The following is a 17,288-nucleotide window of genomic DNA, read 5'->3' on the forward strand; positions in this document are numbered from 1 at the left end:
TCCATGTAAAGAATGCAAGGCTGATGTTAGAGTAGTAATTAAAAATAAAGGAGTGTTCCACTCGAGCGATTTGTGGCAAATTTTGCCAAGTTTGCAAAACGTGTTGGATGATCACTTGCCATAATGTGTCAGATTTATAGAACCTGTATGGGATAAACGGTGAAATCTAGGTGGATTCAATGGCTCTAAACCACAGTAAGCAGTTTTATATGTTTCAATAATAATATTTAGAGAAATGGTATTTATAAAATAATATTGTTAACGAATATATATGACACAAATCGCTCGAGTGGTTGAGATCATGTAACGTGGAAGTGAACGATTTTTGTCAAAGTTATTTTATGATAGTAGAGTGGTATTTACATGACATTTCTGCTTTATTGATAAGATATCTTATCACAGTAATATGCAGTTTTTGTTTTTCATTTTCACACAACAAAACACTATAAGTATCTACAATAATTTACTACATAATTTATTTTACTCCACAAGGCTTAACCTGTTCTGAGGTACATTTACATTTATTATTTAATTAAAAATTTCGCCTGCGGTGCTTTCGTTGTCTTTTAAATTTTCTAATTTCTCTCTTGTATATATATTTTATGTTAAATGTCAGACTGGGATTGCATTACCCACCTAGTCCTGCTGCATTAATAAATAGTTCCACGTGCTTGAGACTAACTTACGGTAATCACAATTCGCACTGGAAGTCTTTTTATATCTATGTATGTAATCTACATGGCCCTGTTCATAAACCGCCAGCTTGTATGTAAATATATCAAGTTTGTTCTGAACACTTTTCTGTTCCTTCCCTGTGAGCTGTATAAAAATTTAGAGAATTCTAGCTCTAGAAAAATTTCCCCCCCTAGTTTGAAAGCGGGCGACGCCCATGATATACATGTTATACAACTATGTATTTATGACCCCTGAAAGCAATCACGACAAAGCAATTAATTAATAAAAATGAGACAATGTCGAATGATAATAATTGTCTTGTTTTTTTTGAATATGTTATATTATTATCTTATAATTATTATATTATTGTTATTGCTATGCATCGGAATCTTATCAGATATATTTTCTTTAACACTTACTTAATCTAATACCTACTTACAAAGATAAGTACTTACCATCATCAGATAACAATATTGTTTTAAAAATAAACCATTTTTTGTATGGTCTTTCGTTCGCGGGTTCCAATTTTTATTAATTTCTTATAATAACGTAATTAATTATATTTTTATTTAGTGCGAAAATATTCCCTCCTATAAATAAATAATAAATATCAAGTACTTATGCAATTCTGAAAGAATACAAGTGCTGGGATGGTTTGTTTGGGCTGGGCATGTAGGGTGAAGAAAAGAGTGCAATGAGAATATATTACGCTAACGTGGATGGTTTAAGAAGTCAGAGATGCCCGAGGTTGACTTAGCACGATCAAGTGATCCAAATACTTTGAGTCGGGACATGTCAAGAGTCAAAATAATAGAAGGGTATGTATGAATGAATCGAGGAGTGTGTTCGAATAGCAAGTTGTTTGGTCCATCCTCTCTGCATACCCTTGCGTTAGGCTCCAGAGAAATTTACAGAGTTCGATATCTCAAAACATTTCCATGTCAAATAATGACGCCTTGTTTTGGAACTGATTTATTATTATCATGTAAGCCAGGACGCAAACCACAAGAAAGCAGTTTCCTTATAAATAATTATTAAGCCAATGGGTATTTTTAATAGATGGCGGTATCAATGCGTACAATGTTGAGTGGTTTATTTAATTATTTATGGTACAATATTGGGATCAGTGGCGTAGCGTGGACTAATCAGAGCGTGGGCAGAGGCGCATCCGCGAGGCCCTTTTCTTTCAGTACCTGTTTTATACATCAACACAGTGGTCCTACCATTTTTTTATGAATACAAAAATAAAATATAATTTAGCAGAAAATATTTAAAAAGAGTTTATTTTATTTATTTATAAAACACATGATACATAACCAACAATTTATATAAAGTAGATATATTCGATCACCATACTAGGCGGCTGCCTGTTTCATGGTGACCAATGGAGTATTGTTACTTTGTATGATATATGTAGTCTAGTGTGAACATAATAAATGGATCTAGATAAGTGATGCCAAAAATTGAAAACATTATAATAAAATAAAAATAAAAAGTAGAAAATAGAAAGGGTAAAACAAGTAATTTAGCATTAGGTTAAAAGAATGAACATATTTTTTTTTCGATATGGGTGCATGCAAGCACACAATATATACGTAGGTGCACATATCTATACAGACATAAACATACGTATATAGCTTTTTTTTTTTTAAATTTATAGTCTAATCTTTTACAAAAATAATTCCTTTCGACTCTTTGCTTTGCTAAAGTCTGTAAGTAAGGATTTGTAGTCGATTTTTGAAGCTAACTCTGCTTCGATTGATAGTATTCCTAAAGCAGATAACCGTTCATGTTTCATGCTGTTTCTCAAATAATTTTTTATTATTTTTAATTTCGAAAAACTTCTTTCTGCGGATGCTGTACTTACTGGCATAGTCAGCATAATTCTAATCGCAACATAAACATTAGGGTAAATGTCTTGCAATTCATTTTTAATTATATATTCAATCAGATTTTTGGTATCTTTAATATACTCTGGTATGTTAGGAACTATGAGTTGCAGTTCTTCGTATAGTTCATAAGATTCTATATCTTTGCTTTCTCCATGTTGTAGTAATATACCTAGGTCATTGCAGTGTTTCAAAAGTTCGCTATTTGTCAAGGATTTTAAATTATTTATTTCATACAAGAATCCAAAATAATTGTAGTATTGAGTGAGTGCTGTAAATCTCGTATCGGTATCTTGTATAATGGCATCAACCATTGTAGTAAAAAAATCTATTCTAAATCTACTTTCAGCAGAATCAATAGGCTCATCTGCAGCTTCATAACTGAACATTCTCTTTTTTCTGCGAGCCCTTTTCTCCTTAAAAGTGGTTGGAATCTCATAACTGCTCTTTTCTATGAACTCGTAAGCTTTTGTAATACATTCATTAAAGCCTGTTTCCCGAAATTCTTGGATCCAGTCACGAAAATTGCATAAATTATCAATAGCGATCTTTAAATTTATATTGACTTTTTGCCAGATTTTACTTATATTATTCACACGGATTAATATTTCATACCACACGTGTATCGAAATAATAAATTCTAGAGTAAGCATTTCAGTAATAATTGCTTCGCAATCGCAGAGAGTATCTGCGTCTCCAGATTGAGTTTTCAGATTATTTACGCCATCTATTACTTCATCAAATTGAAATAAAATAGCTTTAACGGAAGCGATTCTACTTTCCCACCTTGTATCAGACAATGATTTCAATGATATCTTCAATGTATTTTTTTATTTTTTTTTTAAGAAAGACAAACATTCCCGGGTTACGAATAACCTGACAATATTTGAAAATCTCCTACTACCACCACAGAAAGCTGAAAATGTTGCTTGTGTTGTGATGGAGGACTTGGCCAGCCGAGGAATTGAACACACTACGCCCAAGTGGGACCCAAGCGCGATGTCAACTCGGCCACCGACCGGTCGAAAATCCTTCAGTAATTCCCATCTCTTGCTGGATTTTGAAAATAAGACATATATAAAAAACACCTTTGCCATAGATGATGTGTTGGCTGCGTCTACTAATATAAGATTCCAACTATGGCAGCCACAAGGCGTAAAGAATGCTCTTGGATTAATGGTCAGTATTCTGGATTTCACTCCCTTGTTGATTCCAACCATATTTGCGCCATTATCGTAGCCTTGGCCTCTACAGTTTTGAATATTTAATTCAGTATTGTCGCATGTCTTGCGGCGAGCGGTCGCTTAACGAGACGGACTCTGTAAAACTGTCTACAAATATAAAATTAACACCTTCGGGACCATGTTCCAACATGGAACTCAAAATTCATATTGAAAAAATACTGTCAGAACTCAACAAAATTGGCAGTACAAAAGCTGCCAAAGAAGCTAAAACTGAAATTGAAGCTATATTAATCAACATCGAAGATTCATGGAAGCTTGAGATAAAGTCACTACAAGACACAATAATTTGTCTACAAAATAAAGTGATTCAAGATCAAGACGATTATATCATAAAATTAGAAAAATTGATAAAAAAAGGAACAAATGAAGAAAATAAAAATGAAGTTAAAAGCTATGCAATGGTGGTAAGGGAAAAATTTCACCCAATACCGAAAGCAAATTTTGCTTTACTAATTACATCAAAGGAAGACAAACCTGCAGATGAAATCGAAAAAATATTAAAAGACAAAATAAAACTATCCAAACTAGGAATAGGAATTTCTGGACTAAAAAAAACATATCAAAACAAAATAATACTAACATGTGAGAAACAAAATGACACCGAAAAAATAATAAACGAAATCAACAAAAACCCAGATATTGGAATACACGCTAATGAAATAAAGAAAAAAAAACCATGCATTATCATTGAGGGTGTTGATGCTGGCTACAAAGAAGAAGAACTCCTAACAGATTTGATAAATCAAAATGAAGACCTAAAAAATGCCATGACCTCAGAAACAGACAATGAACCAATCGTTGTTAAAAAAAAGCTGAAGAATAAAAAATCGGAAAAATTTGCAAATTTCATCATCCAAACAACTGCAAAACTGAGAAAAATAATAATATCTAAAGAAAGAATTAATATTGGATATACAAGAGCACACGTAGAAGACTGTGATCCACTGATGCAGTGCTATCATTGCCTTGGATACGGACACACCTCACTGAGATGCCTCGACAACATGAAGAATCCCAGATGCCTCCACTGTGCAGAAGAGCACAAAATACAAAACTGCACCAAAAAACAAGATTCTGCCAAATGCCACAACTGCACTAACAGAAAAGGGTATCAAAATGATCACGCTGCCAACAGTCACTTATGTGAATTCCGCAAAAAAATGATACAAAATGCCCAAATGCGAATTGAATATGAGTGAGTTGTATTTCGTATATTTATTTCTTTAAAAATGAATGATTTCTTCACTGAGGAATTAGATAAAACTCTTAATATTTCGGAATATATTTGTCACACTTTAAATGATTGTAATAAAATCGTGGATAAAATATCAAATTCATTCTCAGTACTCCATTTGAATATCAGATCGATGAAACAAAATTTCAATGAATTTTTACTCTCAATTAATTTACTAAATCATAAACCGGACGTCATAGTGTTAACTGAAGCATTCACCAACGAATACAATAAATTTTGCATTCCAGAATATAGCTACTTCGTAACATCTTGTGCTATTAATAGAAATAGTGGTATTGTTGTATTTGTTAAATCTTGTTATTCAAACATCGCAGTGGAAGAAGTACCTATGCAGCGAGTTAATTGCTTAGATATTAATCTAAATGTAAATAAAATATGTTTTAATATTATTGCAATTTACCGAACACACGGATCAAACGAGTATACATTTATGGATGAATTAAGAAGCATTATATTATCAAAAAAAAATAAACAGAACATAACAATAATCGGCGATTTCAACATAGATGTTTCAAACGAAAATAGTAACAAAATAAAAACTGAATTTATCAATTTTATGTCGGAAATGAATTTTATATTATGTATAAAAAAATATACTAGAGAAATTACGGGTCAACGTCCATCTTGTATCGATCACATATGGAGTAACACTAAAGATACCGACAAATTACACACGATAATATTAAAAAATAATATTACTGATCATCACACTTGCATCTATATACAAAAACTTAATATTAATAATCATATTGATTCAAAATGCAATACTTTTACAAAAAAGTCACTAAACCATCATAAATTAAGCCTAAAAATAAAAACAGAAACATGGAGTTCCGTATTAGAATCAACCTGTGCTGAAACATGCGCAAATATTTTTGATAATATTCTATGCAATTATATTACAGCATCAACAGATGTTAAAACTATAAAAATTAAATCAAAATTCAAAAAAATAAAACCATGGATTTCACATGGCTTAATCGTGTCTATTAGAAAAAAAGAAGAGCTATATCGCTTGACAAAGAAATTTCCCTTAGATAAAAAATATACACATATTATTATAAAAAATTTAGGAACAAATTAACCTGTTTACTAAAAACCACTAAAGAAAACTTTTACAAAACTGAAATTGATGTGCCTAAACAAAATGTAAAACATATATGGAAAACAATCAATGAAATAAATAGTAGAAAAAACAAAAAAACTCAAATTAAAAAAATTAATATCGGAAAAAATTCTATTAATGCCTTAAAGGAACCGACAAAATGTGCTAATGCCTTCAATAAATATTTCGCTAACGTCGGTCAAAATTTAGCTACACGGATCGATGAAAATTATAAAATAGATAATTTCGAAAAGGACTGCCTTAAACAAAATAATCTGTCAGTTTTCAAACCGGTAACAACAGATGACATAAAAAATATTATTAGTGAATTAAAAGGTGCATCCGCACCAGGGTTTGATGGAGTCACAGTAGAAATATTGAAAAATTATAATGAATTATTAAGCATTCCAATTACACACATTGTAAATATTAGTTTAAATAGTGGAATATTCCCCTCCGTTTATAAAAAATCTATTGTAACACCAACAATGAGGATCCCAATTTGGGATCCTCATTAGTTTGGATCATTTATGTAAAAATTAATCCGCATGTTATTTAGAAAAGCAACTTTATTTAATTATTGCCTTTTTTCAATATGTACTGCTACTGCTTAAATATCATCTCTTCCACGGTGGGAACTTAATTCGGAATTGTTTTTGTTTCTTTGTTAGATATTGTCAGAACTCCGGAACATATCTTCAGTTACTGATGAATAGGTATTTGAGTTATAAGTTAAGCAGTTGTTTTGTAAAGGACCTTAAATTTACTGGACGCTAGGTAAGTCTTTTTAACAAAGACAACTGGGAACAATTCTCTGATTCTGGGGAAAAACTTGTACCAGTTTTTTCATAGATCTAGGGAATTATTACACTAATTTATGACAATGTTCTCTGTCGCTAATGACGCTAACCTCTTCACTTCGTCATATAACAATGTTAAAAAAAATCTTTTTTACGCAACACTGCGTTGTTTCCGGTGTTGATAATTTCGACTATTGTTGTCCTAAATTGTAAATCTAATTAATTGATAAACTATTCGAATTTCGCTGCACACTTAATACGCAAAAATATACAAATATCACTTGGTTTCATCTTAATTACCACAAGAAATAACTATTTATGTCGTGGGAAATGGTAAAAGATGCATATTAAAGTTCCATTTTCACAATCAAAGTTAAGTTTGATTTTTTTTAAATAACCTAAACTAACACAGTAAAAACCTATTCTGTGCGTGTTTACTTTAACAGTTGTCTCCATTAGATATTTACGTTGAAATCTAGTGTTGTTTTTTTTAAGAGCCTTTGCATGCAGCGGAATTCGAGAGTTTACCCAAATTTAAAAAGGAACCGTGTGCTCTGCAAACTAATGTCTCACACCAGAGGTGACATTTCAATTGCATTAAGGCGATGCACTACGTCGTCTAATATTTTAAATTGAGCCGCTATCAATAACAACCCTTACGTAGATGGCGATAAGGTTTATATTCCCGCTTAACACCATCCGCCTGTTTTGATTTATGCAAGAAAAAACATGGTCAAAAAGTGCCTTTTATTTTATTTTGTGGATTTTCGGCATAAATATTTTTTTTTTTGATAATTTTATAAATAACTTAATTTTGCCACATTATACAATAAAATCATAACCGAAAATGGGTTCTTAAGTAGGAGATTTTGAACTTTAAAGCAGTTTTCATAGGCCTTATACATTATTTTTTTCTGGGCTTATAAAAAGACTTATGTAAAAAATACTCGATTATTTCAAAGGCCAAGATGCATTCTACTCACAGTATTTAATTAAAGCATCTGAAACATATCTAGGTGACCAAATTTTCAAACCAAAAACACATGATTTTGCATTACTACGTATGGCATCGCCTTAAGTGCAATTCCTTATTAAAATCCCTATTTAAAGTTTTCAGTTTCCATAGAACTGGAAAAGGTGACGCATACCCCAGCGACAGAGCTGGCCGTATGTGGGCGCAATTGGGGCAATCGCTTCGGGCGCCGAATTGCCAAGACGCTGATAATACCTAACAGTCATAACGTATAGGCCTTGTGATTGTTTTTCATAAAAAACGGGGCTGCACAAAAATACAAATCAACTGAATATTAAATCTAATCACCTACCTAGTCGTCTAGTAGTTAAGACCAGGGGGCGCCAAAATTTGAATCTAAAGTAGGTCCTTCTCAGCGATCATTTAATATCGCCAAAGCTGGTGAAAAACAGTGTGAGTTGTCCTAAAAAGCATTCCAGCAAAAATCGTAAGAAGAAAGACATGCAGATCTTTCGAATTCTTCAGAAACGAGATCAGCTTCCACGGGGTCAACCTGTCAAACATTTCTAATGTTTCGAGCCTTGAAAAAAGTGATAGATCCCTTTCAAAATTTGCACTCCTTTGACCGACGACAAAAAATCAAAATGGAGCTTATTGGCCATTTGATGACAATGTTATATTTGAATTTTTGTGAAACAACACAACCTTAGTGGTGCACGCTTTTGGGTATTCGATCTCTGGGTAGTTCTTTCTTTGTGGATGCTACCAAAATTGAGTTGTTATCCTAACCTAACGTTGATTGTTAGCGTGAAGTATGATAAGAGTTTTTTAGGAAAAATGATTAGTCATCAAAATAAAGCCATACATTTGGTATCCATATATTTGTATCAACATAAAAAATAATCCATGCTTCTGGACAAATGTAGACTTTTTCTTTTTTTCTCCGACTATTATTTTAGTCCGATTCGTATCATACGAGGATTTTGGATATGTACCTACCCCCAAATGAGAATGATGTTCGGAAGACAATATTTTTAAATCAGAGGTTCCCAACCTTATCCAGTTCACCACCCACTTTCCCATCAAAAAAGTATGAAACCTGTTGGTAGTGTGGCAGTTATTGGGCGTTTGATCCTCTACTAGTTTAGTCCTCCATCATTGCACAATCCAAATTTTCAACTCATAATGATGGAAGTGGGTGGATTTTCAACATTCTGAGATTTTTTGTAATGCCGAAATGTTGCTCTTTAAATTTAAATTTTAATTTATTTTTATTTTATCAAGCTAAAAAAATACTAAATCCACCAATGATACCTTATTGTCAATTGAAGGACCAACGCAACGCCCCCGCTGGGAATCAGAGTAAGAATATTTTCATAAATGGGAATCAGTGCTTTAACGCTAGAACGACCGGGTACTGCTCCATACCTATAAAGACTGCAATCGTCATATTGACGGCTGATGTGAGTGTAATTTTTGGTTTAATATAAAATAAATAAAACAACCATTAATAAAATTGCTCAATTTATTTAATTAGATAGAATATAATCAATAAATCACAAAAGAAATGAATATTCAGCGACATGAAATACGTGCGCAGAGATCAACATGAGATAGAATACTAAAAACTGACAACTGACACCAAAAGACAGTGACTAATCATCGAACAGATTGTGTTGCGAAAGAAAGAAACAGACAGATTAGTACTATAATTTTGTATGTTGTAAACTTAGACGAAAAAGCTTGTAAAAAAATTCAGCTTAATGACCCTAACCGTCACGGCGGTTTTTATAGGTTAAAATATTATATTTCAAAAAGTAAATAACTGTTTTTTTCACCATAGTCGTTAAATCAAAAATCATGAAAAGTAAAAAAAAATTAAATGAATACAATAAACTTTAAGCAGAATATCGTCACATTACGTCGGAAAGCCGTCAAAATGACGGCTACAGTCTTTCTAGTGTTAAATCATCAACATTTGGAAACGTCTAAAAACCTAAGACGGGCGTTAAAAATATGTGTATGAAGTACGAGAATCACTTACATTACACACTGGAATTTTAAATACAGCGGTCGAAAATGCGTTCGCTGGTTTCCGATCTGCACCTTAGGCAATTTAGAATGTATTTCAAAGAATTTAAATGAAATATACCTTTTAATATTTCACTGGAATCCTTAGACATTTTTCTATGTTTATAGGTATACATATTGACATTGGGTGCAGGTAATACAGATAGATGTTCCATATATAAAACATGGTAGTAGAACGAAATGTGATATGCAACTGTATACTCGTACACATGATTGAAACTTAGGTAGTAATGTTCTGTGAACACCTCACTAGGAGAACCTGTGCCGAGGTGTTCGCATGGGTGTTATTCTGCCGTCATATGGTAGTTCCACCCATGGTGGTAGTATTTTACATTATAAGCCTTATAGAATTTGCATATTAATCATTGATTTGTAATATTGCTTGTGTAAGACATTTACGAAGTGGCGTTTAGCGCCATTTTTGAGTTCTGACCCAAACCAGATTTACTTACTTACCACAGATTTTCATATATCAACAGATTCACATATCTCAGGGCTGAGTCATGCTTCTCAAATCTCAATACTAACAGAGCCTGCGCTTCTAAACCTAATGGTGATTAATAATAATATTTCAATGATGAAATCACACACACAATAATTATAATGTACAACAATGCAGTAGGTGGGTAAGTATAATCAACATTTCACAAGTCTCCCACATGAAGGTGAGGAAGATAGAATTATTGCAATATCTACGTGCAAACCCCCATCCATCTTCAATGGGCCACGTGCAATCTTTTTTCAGTGACTTAATTATCAATTCCTAAGGGTGCGTTTGAGGCGAAGCTTAATGTAAAATCACTATTTTGATTAATCTTTATAACGAAATGGTGTACTAATGTACTAATGGTGTACTAATGAATAACAAAACATATGATTTAGATAAATTGAAGGTTTACATATCGTTTCGCTTGAATAGAATACAAATAAATTACTCAATAAAAAATAAAAATGTAAACCACTTTAAAAAATACAGTATTATAGCTAAGATTATCTGTGACAGTTTCACTCGATCAAATTTTTTGCTTTCTTATAAAATTATTTTCAAAATAAATAAAAACCAGTCTTGTGCTTGAAATCGAACGTTTCTAGACTCCCTTTGTCGAGCGATTTTAATGCCTATTACCTACAATATAAGAAATACTAAGAATATTCACATTTTTGGCTTGTAGTTTCCTCTTAAACACGATAAAATTTCTGCGGGCCGAGCCACGAATTACGGGAAAAGAACAAAGCAACAGCAAGCTACGTTTCGCGCAGTTTGCTTCGTTCCTGTTTATATATACGTAGCATATTACAGGGTTTTCCAATAAGAGGTGTTATTTTGATATTCAATTGTAAAAGATCAATGGGTTCGTTGCTTGTGTGGCACGTAGCTCCGTCTTGTTGAAATTAAACGTTGACCAGATCAATACCGTCGAATTCCGGCCATAAAAAATCATTAATCATCTCTCGATAGCGATCCATTCACCGTAACTGTTGCTCCAGCCTCATTTTCGAAAAAGTAAGGTCCAACGACTCCGCCGGACCGTAAACCGCACCAAACACTCACACGTTGAGGATAGAGAGGCTTTTCAACAATAACTCTTGGGTTTTCTGAGCCCCAGATGCGACAATTTTGCTTGTTGACGAATCCACCAAGGTGGAAATGGACCTCGTCATCACTCAAGATGATTTGCATTTGATTCACTCAAGTGAATTTTAATAATTTCAGTGCGTTGTTGATGCGTGTATTGTTCCATTTTTATTAATGGCGTTGTTTCTACTTGTCAAATGTCGAAAAATGACAGCTTTAAAAGTAACATCTACCGAAATAGCGGGCTGTTCAAAATTACACCTCTTATTGGAAAACCCTGTACCTATATTTTTTTATAAAATGCCACTGAGAATGCTTTTTTTATATGGAAACATTGAAGCGGTATTTGAAAGATCACATTTGACGTCCCATAAGGATACATGCAGAGTCAAAAACGTAAGTTCTCTGAGGTATTATACCTAGGAAACTACTTATGATAGACAATTTACTATCTTTTTTATCAATATATAATATTTTATCTGGTTGTAATAAGTTGTTAAAATAAAATCAGCTGTTGGCCTGCGAACCGATTTGAACAAAATGTAACACTATTCTTATAATATTTTACGTTGATATAAGATATATAAAAATTAGTTAACTAACTAACCAACACGCCCTTTCTCGCAGAGTTAGGCAGAGAGGATGGACCGCCAAACAATTCAGTAACACTCCTTGCCTCATTCACATTCATACATACTATTTTATTATTCTGACTCTTGGCATGGCCCGACTTAAGTATCTGTCTATCCATGTCTTCCTCGGGCGCCCCCTAGAACAAAACAGAAAATGGTTGTTCAAACTTTCTTTTAATTGTTTGATTTCGCGGGTTAAAGATATATTTTTTTAAATGCTGCGGTTTTGAAAATACGATAAATAGCAAACAAAAGGTTAAAGTAAAAAAAGTTTTTCTTCGATCCACAAAAATAAATTAATACAACTTGCAACTGGCCCATTCAAAATCTGAAATCACAATATCCAACATCCTCATTATACTGTCATTACGCCGACATATTATTATTGTCATATTGTTCAGCCGTGGGTGAGATTTTTGTAATCTTGAGTGAATAATGAACGCAACAGCTGGCTTGTTTGCTAAAATGACATTGCGAAAATCGTACATCACAACGGATGTGATGAAAATGTTGAAAAAAAGGAAGAGATTTGGGTAGGTACAGTCCGCAGTTTTCCTATAAAAAACATCGGCATGTACATACACTGTGTAGTCTTTTCTCATTTTTCTAAAGAAAACTTTTTTCAATAAATTTTTCCCTTTATAGACATTGCGAACGGAGAAATCTTACTGATATAAAATATTGCTAATTTATTAAGAATCTTTTCAAATTATTTGTAATCCGGTTATAAACGGGATTATAGGCCTCGAATGAATTTACAGGTTTCCGAATAAATTTTCAGTAAAACACTAAATGTGTAACATGTGTAAAAAAAATATTAGTATGTTCACATTTCGTCATTGTATATTATCACGACAAATGCAGGTGTGCGAACACGTGTTCCGATTTATGAGGAATGTACAAAAAGTTTAACAGGAAACGGCCCAGAAAATCAGCAATACTACTACAATACGCAATACAATACTTTTTACACAGATAATAAATTTGTGAGAACTGGGTAGGATGAAAGCGAATTTCCCAGTTATATCTCCAAATAATGAAAAAATTGTAAAACGTAAGTACTCATGGTAAGTATGTAATTAGGTCCTGAAACCTAATATAAAATTATTAGAGTTCCTAAACTAACAAACCATCACGTGGATTCCCTGTTGATGTAGGCAGAGAGAGAAGACCGCCATAAAACCCTGTCTTGGCACACTCTAATTGCTTCATTCAAAATTATACATCATCTCGTACATGTATTCTTCTGTTATTCTGACTCTTGAAACGGGAAGTTTAAGGATCAATTTTTGAGTAATATTTAGTGGTTCAACATTGGACTTTAGACATGATCCCCAGCATACCATGTTATAAGAAAGTCGAGATTGGACTAAGGCAAATTAGACAGTTTTTAATTTCTCTTTGTCCAATGTGTGTCGAAGTTCTAAAAATGAATGGAAGTCTCCTGATATTCTTTGTTAACATATCTATTTGGTAATTCCATCATAAAAATGTATCAATCTTTACAGCAATACGTACACGATACAGTCTACACTTTCCAAAGGGTGGCAATTACAATTCTGCAGACAGTTATATATAATTAGATTATGAGTGTCAGAATATTGACCTTTGGACGATATACTAAATCTCACATATTTAGTTTTTATTGTATTCAAAGTTAAGATGTTCAGCCAACTCTTTACTGATCTTAATCCTAAGTCACATTTGTTAAAAGCATTTTTTCGGGTTTTACCCTGAAATATTAAAGCAGTGTCGTTTGCAAAACTAACAATGTTACCTGGAATATCTAAATTACACAAATCATTAATGCAGATTAAAAACAATATTGGTCCAAGCACACTACCTTGCGGAACCCCAAAAAGATTGATTTGCTATTGATTAAAAGATTATTTATCTCTACTTGTTGCGTTCTATCATTTAGATGTGAACCAGCCTAGATCTAAGAACACTTTGGACAATACCCTCAACACCGCATCACTCGTTCCCATATTCTCTCTGAAACTGAACTGATTGCTAGAGAGTATATTATATGTTTCTAAGAATGAAACCAACCTCGACTTAGTCCATAGACATATGAATATTAGTAGACCTGCCCTAAGTGATTAAAAGCGTATTATTCCCCACTCCCCATACCGGTTCCATTGGAGCCGGCTGTGCTCACGTATGGCCTCAAGTGAATTTAGAAAACGCGACGTCATCATTCTTGTGCGAAGTATGGTCAAGGCATCATCGATTCATTTTACGAAATAACACGGCAAAATGGTGGCTTGTGGTATGAAAACTTGTAAAAATAGATGTGAAAAAGAGAATAAACCCAATTGTCGTATTACATTCCATATATAAGCATTATTTTACTTCATTTTAAGCATATTCACATCGTATAATATGGATCAGTTGTAGAAACATATACTATCACATCGAGATACGTCTCGACGCGAAACACAAAGCTGGTTGTTTGCCGGGAAGTAAATTATGAACATTTATAAAAGTGTCTTAACTAAATACGTAAACGAAATATTCGACTCTGAAAGTAGAAGAAATTTATTTTGCCGAATTTGGACTTCGCAAATTTGTTCATAACGTGGCGAGTAATTTGCGCTCCCATGTAAAAATGTCTATTCATTCAAAAGCAGATTTTACTTTTAAGAACTAAATAGTGATATTATAATGCGAGATGTCTATTTACTGTCAGATTGATTTATTGACGAATCACAGTCAGCTTTCCTCTCTGCGTCCCGCAACTCTTGTTTTAACCCCTCGTCCTTAACTTCTGGTCTATTAATATTCATATGTCTGTGACTTAGTCAATCTTTCTATTACTTTTGAAAGAGTGTTGAGTAAGGATATAGGTCTGTAATTATTGACAACTAGACGATCCCCACCTTTAAAAAGGGGAAATACTTTAGTTTTCTTAGGCTAGCTTTAGACTTGTAAGTTTTTTCGTAAATTTACGACTTCTAGCCAATGGGCATATTGGATTTTCAAAATGCAATATGCCCATTGGCTAGAAGTCGTAAATTTACGAAAAAACTTACAAGTCTAAAGCTAGCCTTACAGTGTGAAGGGAACATTCCACTCTCGAAGCTAATATTTACAATGTGAGACGTTACTCTAAAGAAATTTACTTTTCAACGCATGAGTCGGTTATTTAAATGTGCATTGTATTAATAACCTTATTATTTCTCTTCGGTGGTCAGTGTAGACAGATTTCACAGTTTATTCAAAGCATTTTCGAACCGTCCTGGTGCCAAAAATATGGTCATGTGGTTTGCCTCCAGCTCGTCGAAATGATACCCAGATTTCAAGTTAGGGCAAGTCTATTAACTAGACGTCTATGATACAATTACACAAAGCATTCATTTTTATTTTCAATTATTGTAGTTTTCCTCTTTATAAGAGTCATGTAGTACCGGTATCGGTAACCAAATATATATTATATAGGTGTCACACAGACCTACTAACCACAGTCACCGTTGGAATTCATTGACATTTCTTCACACTCTTCAAGTCAACCTATTCACTATTAACTTGGAACATGATACGACGCGAATTATTTGATAGTACAGGGTTGAATTGGGAATGCTAGTATTTATAAAATGATTTATTTACCATCTGATTCAAATGTCAGAATTTAAAAAAGAAGTTCAATTATAACTTTGTTTGATTAAATTAAAGCGGGTCAAATTTGATGTTTGTGGTGCAAAGGAATTGGGATTCGATGACGTCATTTAGTTGTCCACAATATTGAACCGATTAGGATAGGTTAACATCTTTTGAGAATCGATTTATTTGTATAGGTAGGTATCGCAACCAATATTTAGTCGAAGAAGGTACTCACACGGATGCATTGATTGCATACAGCATGTTCCAAACTTGTTATTCGACTTCAGAAAAAAAATTTGATACCTTCCCATGTAATGAAAGATCACACTGTAAAACTTCTGGAATATTCAAATTTGAAGAAAATATTTATAAAGTGACATAAGCGGTTCATGATTTTATTGTGTCATGCTATTTTTTTTAAATATATTAATGTAGATAAAATTTTCGTCCTTTTATCGTTAAAAACAAAAAGTAGGCCATTTCTCAGTGTTTTAATTTTGTTTAAGTTTCGAAAGTTGTTTCGAAATATAACTGACAGATGTGTAGGTTATACATGTTTATTTATTTTAAATTATTTAAGTAGATACATTTTATGAGCAGCATTACTAATTTTGGAGTAAATTTAGCCAATACAAAAAATATTCTATGTGTAGAACCTATGAGTGATACAGAAGAATTAGTGTTTACATTACTAATAATTTTAGAGGTATACTATTATAGCCTTCTTGTAACTATATTACGTGCAGTTGAACACATCTACACTTTCTGCGAAATTATTGATAACTGCATGCAATCTAGGTACAAGCGAGCCTAGATGAATTAAATGGTGCAAGTGAGTTTTGAAGTGACTCAGTCCTGATATTATTGTTACTGTTATGATGCGACGGACTATACACCAATACACACGATCCGAAGTCTGTGTTTTCTAATAGTTTCACTGTTTTTTATTCTCGTAGGTAAAGGTAGAAGATTATGTTGACGAATTTATTTTCAGTAACGATTTAAAATGTGTCTTTTTCGATTATCCGCCAAAACGACAGTTTCGTTTTTATTCGTGAATTCGGCGGAGTGACGTCACGCCTGGTGTCGTTTTTTAAATCGATAATTATGAATAAATTACAATGATCAGAATCAAAATACCCACGGCCCGACCGATACATAGCCATCAGCGCCTTTCATTGGAGAAATATTTTTATAACCAAATTTTATTTTATTTTTTTCAAAATTAGTTCCGCCCATTTTAAAACCAAACCCACCAATTTACGAATTAACATATAATCGGCAGGTACTATTCTGTCGTATCTTATATGGCAACATCGCTTATTAGTGCTATCACGAAATAATTTTTAGAAAAAACTACAATGGTGTCCATATTTGTCACTTCCTGGACTGCCATATTGGAATCCATTCATTATCCATATTGGTAAAATTATTCTGTACATTTT

Source organism: Hesperophylax consimilis, chromosome 24 (genome assembly GCF_061612785.1).
Source record: "Hesperophylax consimilis isolate HC1 chromosome 24, BYU_Hcon_1.0, whole genome shotgun sequence".
Classification (NCBI taxonomy): domain Eukaryota; kingdom Metazoa; phylum Arthropoda; class Insecta; order Trichoptera; family Limnephilidae; genus Hesperophylax; species Hesperophylax consimilis.